Source organism: Formica exsecta, unplaced genomic scaffold (genome assembly GCF_003651465.1).
Source record: "Formica exsecta isolate Colony F162 unplaced genomic scaffold, ASM365146v1 scaffold191, whole genome shotgun sequence".
NCBI classification, from domain to species: domain Eukaryota; kingdom Metazoa; phylum Arthropoda; class Insecta; order Hymenoptera; family Formicidae; genus Formica; species Formica exsecta.
Window position 1 is genome coordinate 1,186,258 of NW_021849211.1, and position 7,658 is coordinate 1,193,915.

The 7,658-nt window shown below is 32.6% G+C and overlaps 1 protein-coding gene across 1 annotated transcript in view; it reads left to right on the forward strand.

The window, feature by feature from the left end:
* Positions 1-7,658, forward strand: part of LOC115233820 (zwei Ig domain protein zig-8-like) — a 116,278-nt gene that overhangs the window by 40,479 nt on the left and 68,141 nt on the right. The gene's annotated exons all lie outside the window — the stretch shown is intronic.

Sequence of the window (7,658 nt, forward strand, 5' to 3'; positions counted from 1 at the left end):
TATATATATATATAATCCATAATGAAATATCTGTTTATATTATATCTAATTAATTATCAAATTAGTTCAAATTCTTTTCCTTTATAACATCTTTGAAATACAAAATGAAAAGCATTTGAAAAGAAAAATAGACATAGTTGAGAACTATTTCCATAAACGAAGGTAAAGCAGGATGAGAATCAAGTACAATATGTTCACCGGATTTTACGAGGTAGAGACGGGAAAAAGAGGTAAAACCGCGAACGCAAAAGAAAGAACGGTGAGTGGATCGTACTCTTCTACATCTTTCGCGAAGAACTCATGAATCATGACACCTACTAGGAGGTAAAGCTTCTCATTCGTTATCAGCTTGGCAATAAAACTCTTGCCTCCTTCTAATAGACCCGACACTCCGCCGTCCCATCGTCTTCGATCCTTTCACAACCCAGATTCCTTCGACGTTCACCACAAACGAAAGCAGAAGTTTGATTCACGTTGGATAGTGACAACTTCAATCTAAAATATCTTTATACCCGATTTTGTAAAAATTTCCAAGCGCGATATAATAAAGATTATATTTATAATTTATATTTTATATTCTATATCTATATATCTTACATGTGTTTTTGTTTTGCATATTAATGAGAAAGTGTTAATCCGGTTGTTACTAATATCTAGATAATTATGTGGATTGTACGATCAAGTTACGAATAATCAATATAAAATCTTTCGATCATAAAATTGAAAATGTCAATATCACACATTTCTCTTTCTTGTACCGTTACAAATCCAATAATCTTGTTTAAAAGTGGCAATAATATTATCTGCAAGGTTTATTCGCCATCGGTGTCGTATTCATCGGAGAACTTCTCTATCGCAAATGACATAATTTAATTAAGCAATGCAAGAGGTATAACAAACTCGAACGATATTTCAAGCAATTCTCCGGTTTGCAACACGCATTAACGTATCAATGTAGTCTATTAATTTCTTCTCGATCAATGTCTAACTCTTGCAGTCTGCATTTGTAGAGAAAAAGAATTATTCGGTGACCTCAAGGGAATACAAAGTGAAATTCAATTTGAGAAAGCGGTCGGCGATTCAAATACAATTTACGATCAATCTATTCAATTATCAATTGACTTTGGGAATATAAGTTGCATTGATCTTATTATTATTTAACATCATGTCATGCACACAAAAACGATGTATAATATATAATATTTATTATATACTAATTGAGAGAGATACTTATTGATTTACATTTATGATTTATGTTCAACAAAATATATAAATTCTAGCCAAGAAGAAAGGGAAAAGGAAAGAGATATGAAAAATGTGCTGTCGGATATCAGATATGAAAAATGTGCTGTCTTAAGTGCAAGATGTTATGTAGATAAATTATACAATATAAGAAGTTGCAATAAAATGGACTGCTAACATAGCAACAGAAATAGAATTTCTAATATAAATAATACTATAATAGAAATAAATTATTATGAAAGTAAAACAAAAGGCATGAAAGAAGTGAAGATAAAATATATATGTACAAAATAATGCACAAAACGCTTTTTACAAAATTATTATTCAATTTACTTAAACTCAAACTTTTTGTTATAATTATCAACGTACTCTCTTAAATCGAATTGAGAGTATAATCAGTTATTTTCCGTATACTATATATTCTGTAGCCTTAATGAAAAAAACACTCTAATATTGATTAATTTCTTAACAGATACATATATCGTTTTAAACTCATCCCATTTTTACTAGCCATACACTTATGTATTCACAGTTCCTATCCGAAAATAAATCTACTGTATGCTCCAGTTATTTATTCCATATCCTGACTTTCCGAGATTCAACCTCTCTCTCGCTATCGATTTCTCGCGCTTTACCAATCGCCGCGTTCATCCCCGCGAGAGAAAGAAGCGACAAAACTTACGTAAAAACGATGAAAAGTTTTGGCATTACAATATAAAAGTTTCAAAAGTTTCGTGCGACGAAGAAACGAAACAAAAATCGGGTACTTGACAAGCGAAACATTTGCAACGCAACGCAAGCGGCTGCGACTGATGAGTCGTATACAAATTCGAAATGCATTTGACTGCATTTTTCTCTTTCTCTCATGCCAACTCTCTCCAACGCGTCCATCCTATCGTTCTCCACGAATGCGTCCGCGTCGCGGTGGTAATCGAATTCCACGGATTTGCAATTATTTCGAAAGTTCACGTCCGACAGTAGGTTTAACGACCCGTACGTGATAACGACGGGCGTGCTCTGGAAATCTACGACGATCCGGCGTCCGGCGCCAGATGTATTTCCCATGTACGTGAGATTTGCCCTGATCACAGAGATGGAGAACCTTCGAATTAAGAATCCTTAAATATAATATTTTTTCAAAAAAAATTTGGAGACGAAGACATTTTATAAATCTGATCTGAGAATTTACACACTTCTCTTCCATTCGTAAAACTAGATTGCATGTGATGCATATATGTATTTGCATACTAAAAACAAGAGCGTATATGCGTGTATAGATAAATTAAAATAAATTTTAAAAAATTTAATTTGGAACAGTTTTATATTTAATTATCAATATCAGAAATTAAAGTCTTTAAAAGTTTTGACAAAGGAACTCTCAGGATTTCTCTCAAAGTTTAATCGCACTTGAGTTCCATTGAATTAACACATACAAGAACTACAAAAGTTTATGATATAAATTCATTTACGTACATATCTGTTATTAATTGCAATTAGTGTATTTATTTATAAATTTTGACAGCTTACAGATTATATCCAATTTTTGATTTTTTTGTTTGACTTCGATTCGTGTCTGTATTTTTGCATATTAAATTTGCTTCTATCGATATTTTTAAAGCCTTATTGTTTTCTTTCTTTCAATACAACTTTACGGAATGCGATTTGCGGAAAACGTACGAAATCATTCGATGACGCGAACATGTTATTTACTTATTGCTTTATCACAACTTCAAAATATAATTGACATATGTAACATAAATTGATATTTGATAGCGATTAATGAAAAGCAAATGACAACTTCATAAATTAATAACACGGTTAAACATTTATGAGAATCAGAGTTATGTTTAGAATATTTTTCCTGTTGATCGCAATCAGCCTGGTCACTCATAAGCTTTGAATTTTCGCGGATCACATTAAACTTTTAATTTTTTTTGTTCGGCGCTTATTCGCATTTTTGGCGAATAGCAAATTTGCTCTTGTCGATATTTCGAAAGTTTTTACTCTTCTTTTTCATTTACGTGTCTAGTATGCTTATCCGACGGAATACAAGATACAAATAAAAATATATGTCGCAAATATTTCGTAGAAAACAGACAAAATCAATCGGTGACGAAACAAACATTTTATTTACTTAATGTTCTTCTTTCTTCTAACAATTATTACAGTGCAGTGTTTATATTTATTTTACATTTTTAAACCAATATATTCTTTGAAGTTTTATTCACACATTGAAATTCTTTAATACATAAAAAAAACATAATTATCAATACATAAAAAATTATGTTTTAAAAATAATATTCTCATTTCAGATAAAACGTTTTGAATTGATGAAAAGTAACAATATAAGTCTAGATATATATCTATAGCTAAATTTTATTACATTTGAATGACTTTTATATAATCAAATTGTCATTTTCGCGACAATAGACACGAGTAATATTGTTTTATATATATATAATTCCTTTAGTACCCGATTTTTCCACTGTAGAAGAAAATTGAACTCATCAAAATTTCCCTTGGATATTTAAAATAATATTTCCGATTCTAATATTAAAAAAGAGAACTGCTTTCAGCGAAGATATAAACTTTTTCATGTAACACATATTCGCTGTTGCAAAAAATCCTGTATTTTGCAAGATATTTGAAATGACAGCGGAAACGAGAGCTAAAAACGTTTTAAATTTGTCGTTTGCACAGAGTGTCCTAAATATATATTGAAGTTTCTTTTAGTTCAAAATATTTTTACAGATTTATATAATTAATCTTTTCTGATAAAAATTTGATGATAAGCCATTATCAGGTATTATATTGTACAACTGCTGAAGATCTACTGTATGTTCAAAGACACGTATTTCGAAAGAGAATTTTTCTTATGTTGCTGCAAAGAAGTGACGTAATAACGCAATGCCGTGAACATATTATTACCTTCGTTACAATGGCGTTATTGCTTGCGGCGAGAACCTATTGCCCTTAATATATCGACACGAGCGGCGATCAATAATTCGACATGGTCGACGTTAAATCACCTGCTCGTTCAACTTTTTTTTCGCAAGACCATTGCACAGATTAAATATTGCAGCGACAGTGCATCGTGAAATCGCCAGGTTTAATAATGTCCGTTTGCATTCGAGCTTATTAAACGTCAACCGGGATCTCGGTAGTCAACAGATATATTTATTTAATCGAGCAGAACGAGAAAGTACGGCTTATGAAGTCAGGTGTTGCAGATAACGCGCGTTTATAATTCTTTCAAAATAATGACAATAATATAATTAAACACATGTGTCAGCGCAAAAAAATGCTTATAATTATTTTTATAATTTTTTACAAAAAGCTTGTTTTTTGTACTAGATAAGATCGATATTTTAATTACAACGGATTAAGTGAAGCTCTAGTAGATCGCGCGTTCCGATTTTATTAATTCCTCGTCTTGAACTTCGTTCAAAAGATAGACGTAATATAGATAGAATAACGTTAATGCAACCCCACCGCAACGATGCAAAATAACGCAAGTTGCTCCGTTTAAGAACGACCTTCCGAACCGCTTCCCTATCTCGTATCGCGTATAATCGGATTAAGGTAAGTTCTCCGATGCCTTCCTTTAAGTTCCGGTTAACTTTCTACGGGAATATTCGTGACGCTTGAGCGATCTGAACGCTTCAGTAACATCGTGGTTACATCGGAGTTTGCTTGTTGCATGATACGGCACGGTTATTATTTGTCTTCTTCTGTTTCTTTTAGATTTAGTTTTTTATAATCAGCAAGTCATCAGTTAGTCAACAAAAAAACCCAAAATATATGCTATAAAGAAGAAAAGATTCTAATTTTTTTCTATAATAAGTATAAAAAATGAACAATATTATACATATTATAATTAATATTAATAATTGCTTATTACAATAATGTGGTTATTACTTCTTTACGCAGTAAAAATAAAATTTCAAACAAAATACAATTTTAATATTTTTGGTTATTATCATATATATATAAACTTGTTACAATATTCTCTTCTTCGAAAGAGAAGACATTAAAAAAATTTGATTTTTTTAAATATATTGGAATATTGATCTAAAAGCGACACATCCGATATATCCGCTCGTTTCTATAACTTTTATACATCGTTTCTACCGCGTGCGTACGGGCAGCAAAATGAACCGATTTACAAAAGCGTTGCAAATTTACGGCATGCTCGTATATACATGTCGATGAAGGGATTATCATTGATTTGCGGTCGGCAAATTTGCGGGGGCGTCGGCTACCGAGGCGTAAATTTGCAACGGATTAATCGTGGGTGAGATGCGCATTGAAACGCACGCGCGTACAATACTTCTCGAATAATTGCCGTTTGTTCATTATTTCCTTTCCCTTCTGTGCGCAAAATACGACGCGGAAAATAATCGTGCTGGATGGTAAATGGTTCTCGGCTTGCTGAAATAATTTAATTCCCGATTAACAATGTTATTTTGCCAGCTAGACTGAATGATTTGCTAGTAATATCGTAGCATGGCCAAAAATTTTCGGCTTCTCATCAGCCTCACACCGATCAAACTCAATGTCCGTTTCAATTCTCACATTTCCGATTTTGATATCGATTCTTATTTCATTTTAAGCCGGATATAAAAGTACGAGATGGAATTTTTGCCGCGCCAGCAAAAGTGGATATTGACAATTAAGTTATTTGTTTTTAATCCACTTTATGACAATGTATTACATTGTTATCCATTATGTTTACATCGAGCATGGATAATTAGTCAAAAAATTGATTTAAAAAAACAAACGTCAGAAGAGAAAACTGTTTAATTAAAATTAACATTAAAAATTACAACCGACAGCAGTGAGGCAATATTATTTCGTTTACTCTAAAATAACAACTATGCGATACGTGGTTATGGACAACATCAAAATTCCGTCAATGTCAAACATCGCAGCCGACAGTGGTATTCACCGTGGCATTCGACGTATTAAACCATACGTGTTAAACCGTAGCGGTCGCAAACCACGGGCTCGTGAATTATTCCAAGCTCGACGTGCACAAATATGGTCGAGTCGAATATTCTTGTCGCCAGCAATTTATATAGTCTCGATGCTCTGATGGTTTATAAGACACCTGGAATTTTCGTCGCGAAACAATGTCTGTCGCTGTCACTTTCAGTGGCGCATTACGCGATTACGTTCAGAAACATCCAAGTGAATGAACGTAAATTTCGCCGATTTTCGTCGAGAAACACCACCGGGGGATTTATATTGCATTTGCCGGAGAATCAAGAGACAAAGTCGCCAACAAATTAGTGTTAACGTGAGTTGAAACAAGCTAGAATCGACAAATACAAGCGATTCTTTTTTCTAACAGAGAAAGACATATGGTCAATGTAGTAATTGACATGTAATCGTCCAATAAAATCTAATTCTAATAAAAAATTGAATAAAAATCAGTTTTTGTTCATTATTATTTTGAAGCACAATATAAATTCCTTCTCTTCTCATTAGCAAAAAAAAAACGAAAATCTAAAAAATATATAATTTATACAATAATATAATAATTTATATATACAATAAATTTTATTTTACAACTTTTTTTGCATAAATAGATTTTTTAAATAAAGAGATTTTATTATATGGCAGTATCACATATATATTATTAATCGCATTCTTTTATTTATTTTGTAAATTTGTAAATGAATGATTCACGTCAATAACACATCAATATTATCAATGTCTATCATAATATTTAGTTTGCTAAACGATATACATCACAAATAAAATATTTAATAGATTGCATTTTGATACTGTTTGATTGCTAGAGTTCAATTTTGCGTTTACGCAAAACAAAACGAGATTCCCGGTGCAGAGCACATCACGTTCGGATCGTTCTGTGCACACAAAAGATACGTATCTTATCTGACAGATTGTAAATCGCGCCCGCGGCGAGTCGCGAATATTCATGCGGTGTCTCCATGCGATTTGCATTTATCGTGTCCCGCTCGCGAATTATTAACGCGAAGCCTGCTAGGCATTTGCCGATCGATAAGCGAATTCTCTATCCCAACGCTTACACATCTCGAGAATTTCCCAAGTGTTTGACTACCCGCCCTTCAAGTTCCATGAAGAATCGACACCGGATATCCCATGGGAAAAAATAGTTTTATCGCTCTCGAGAAATCGCGCAGCGCTAACCCGACTCAACCCAAATTTTACGACGCCATTCCCGACCGACCATTAACGTTACAACAAGGCCAATCGTGAAGCTCTAGCTTTCTTTATTTAACTGTTACTTTCCGTCTCTGTATCATAAATCTGTGCACTCTATTATGACAAACATGAGATATTTAATCGCTGTTAATCGAGTTTCTCTTTGCATTAATATTCTAAATATCTTTTTAAATATATTATTATTAATATTTAGAATACCTGAA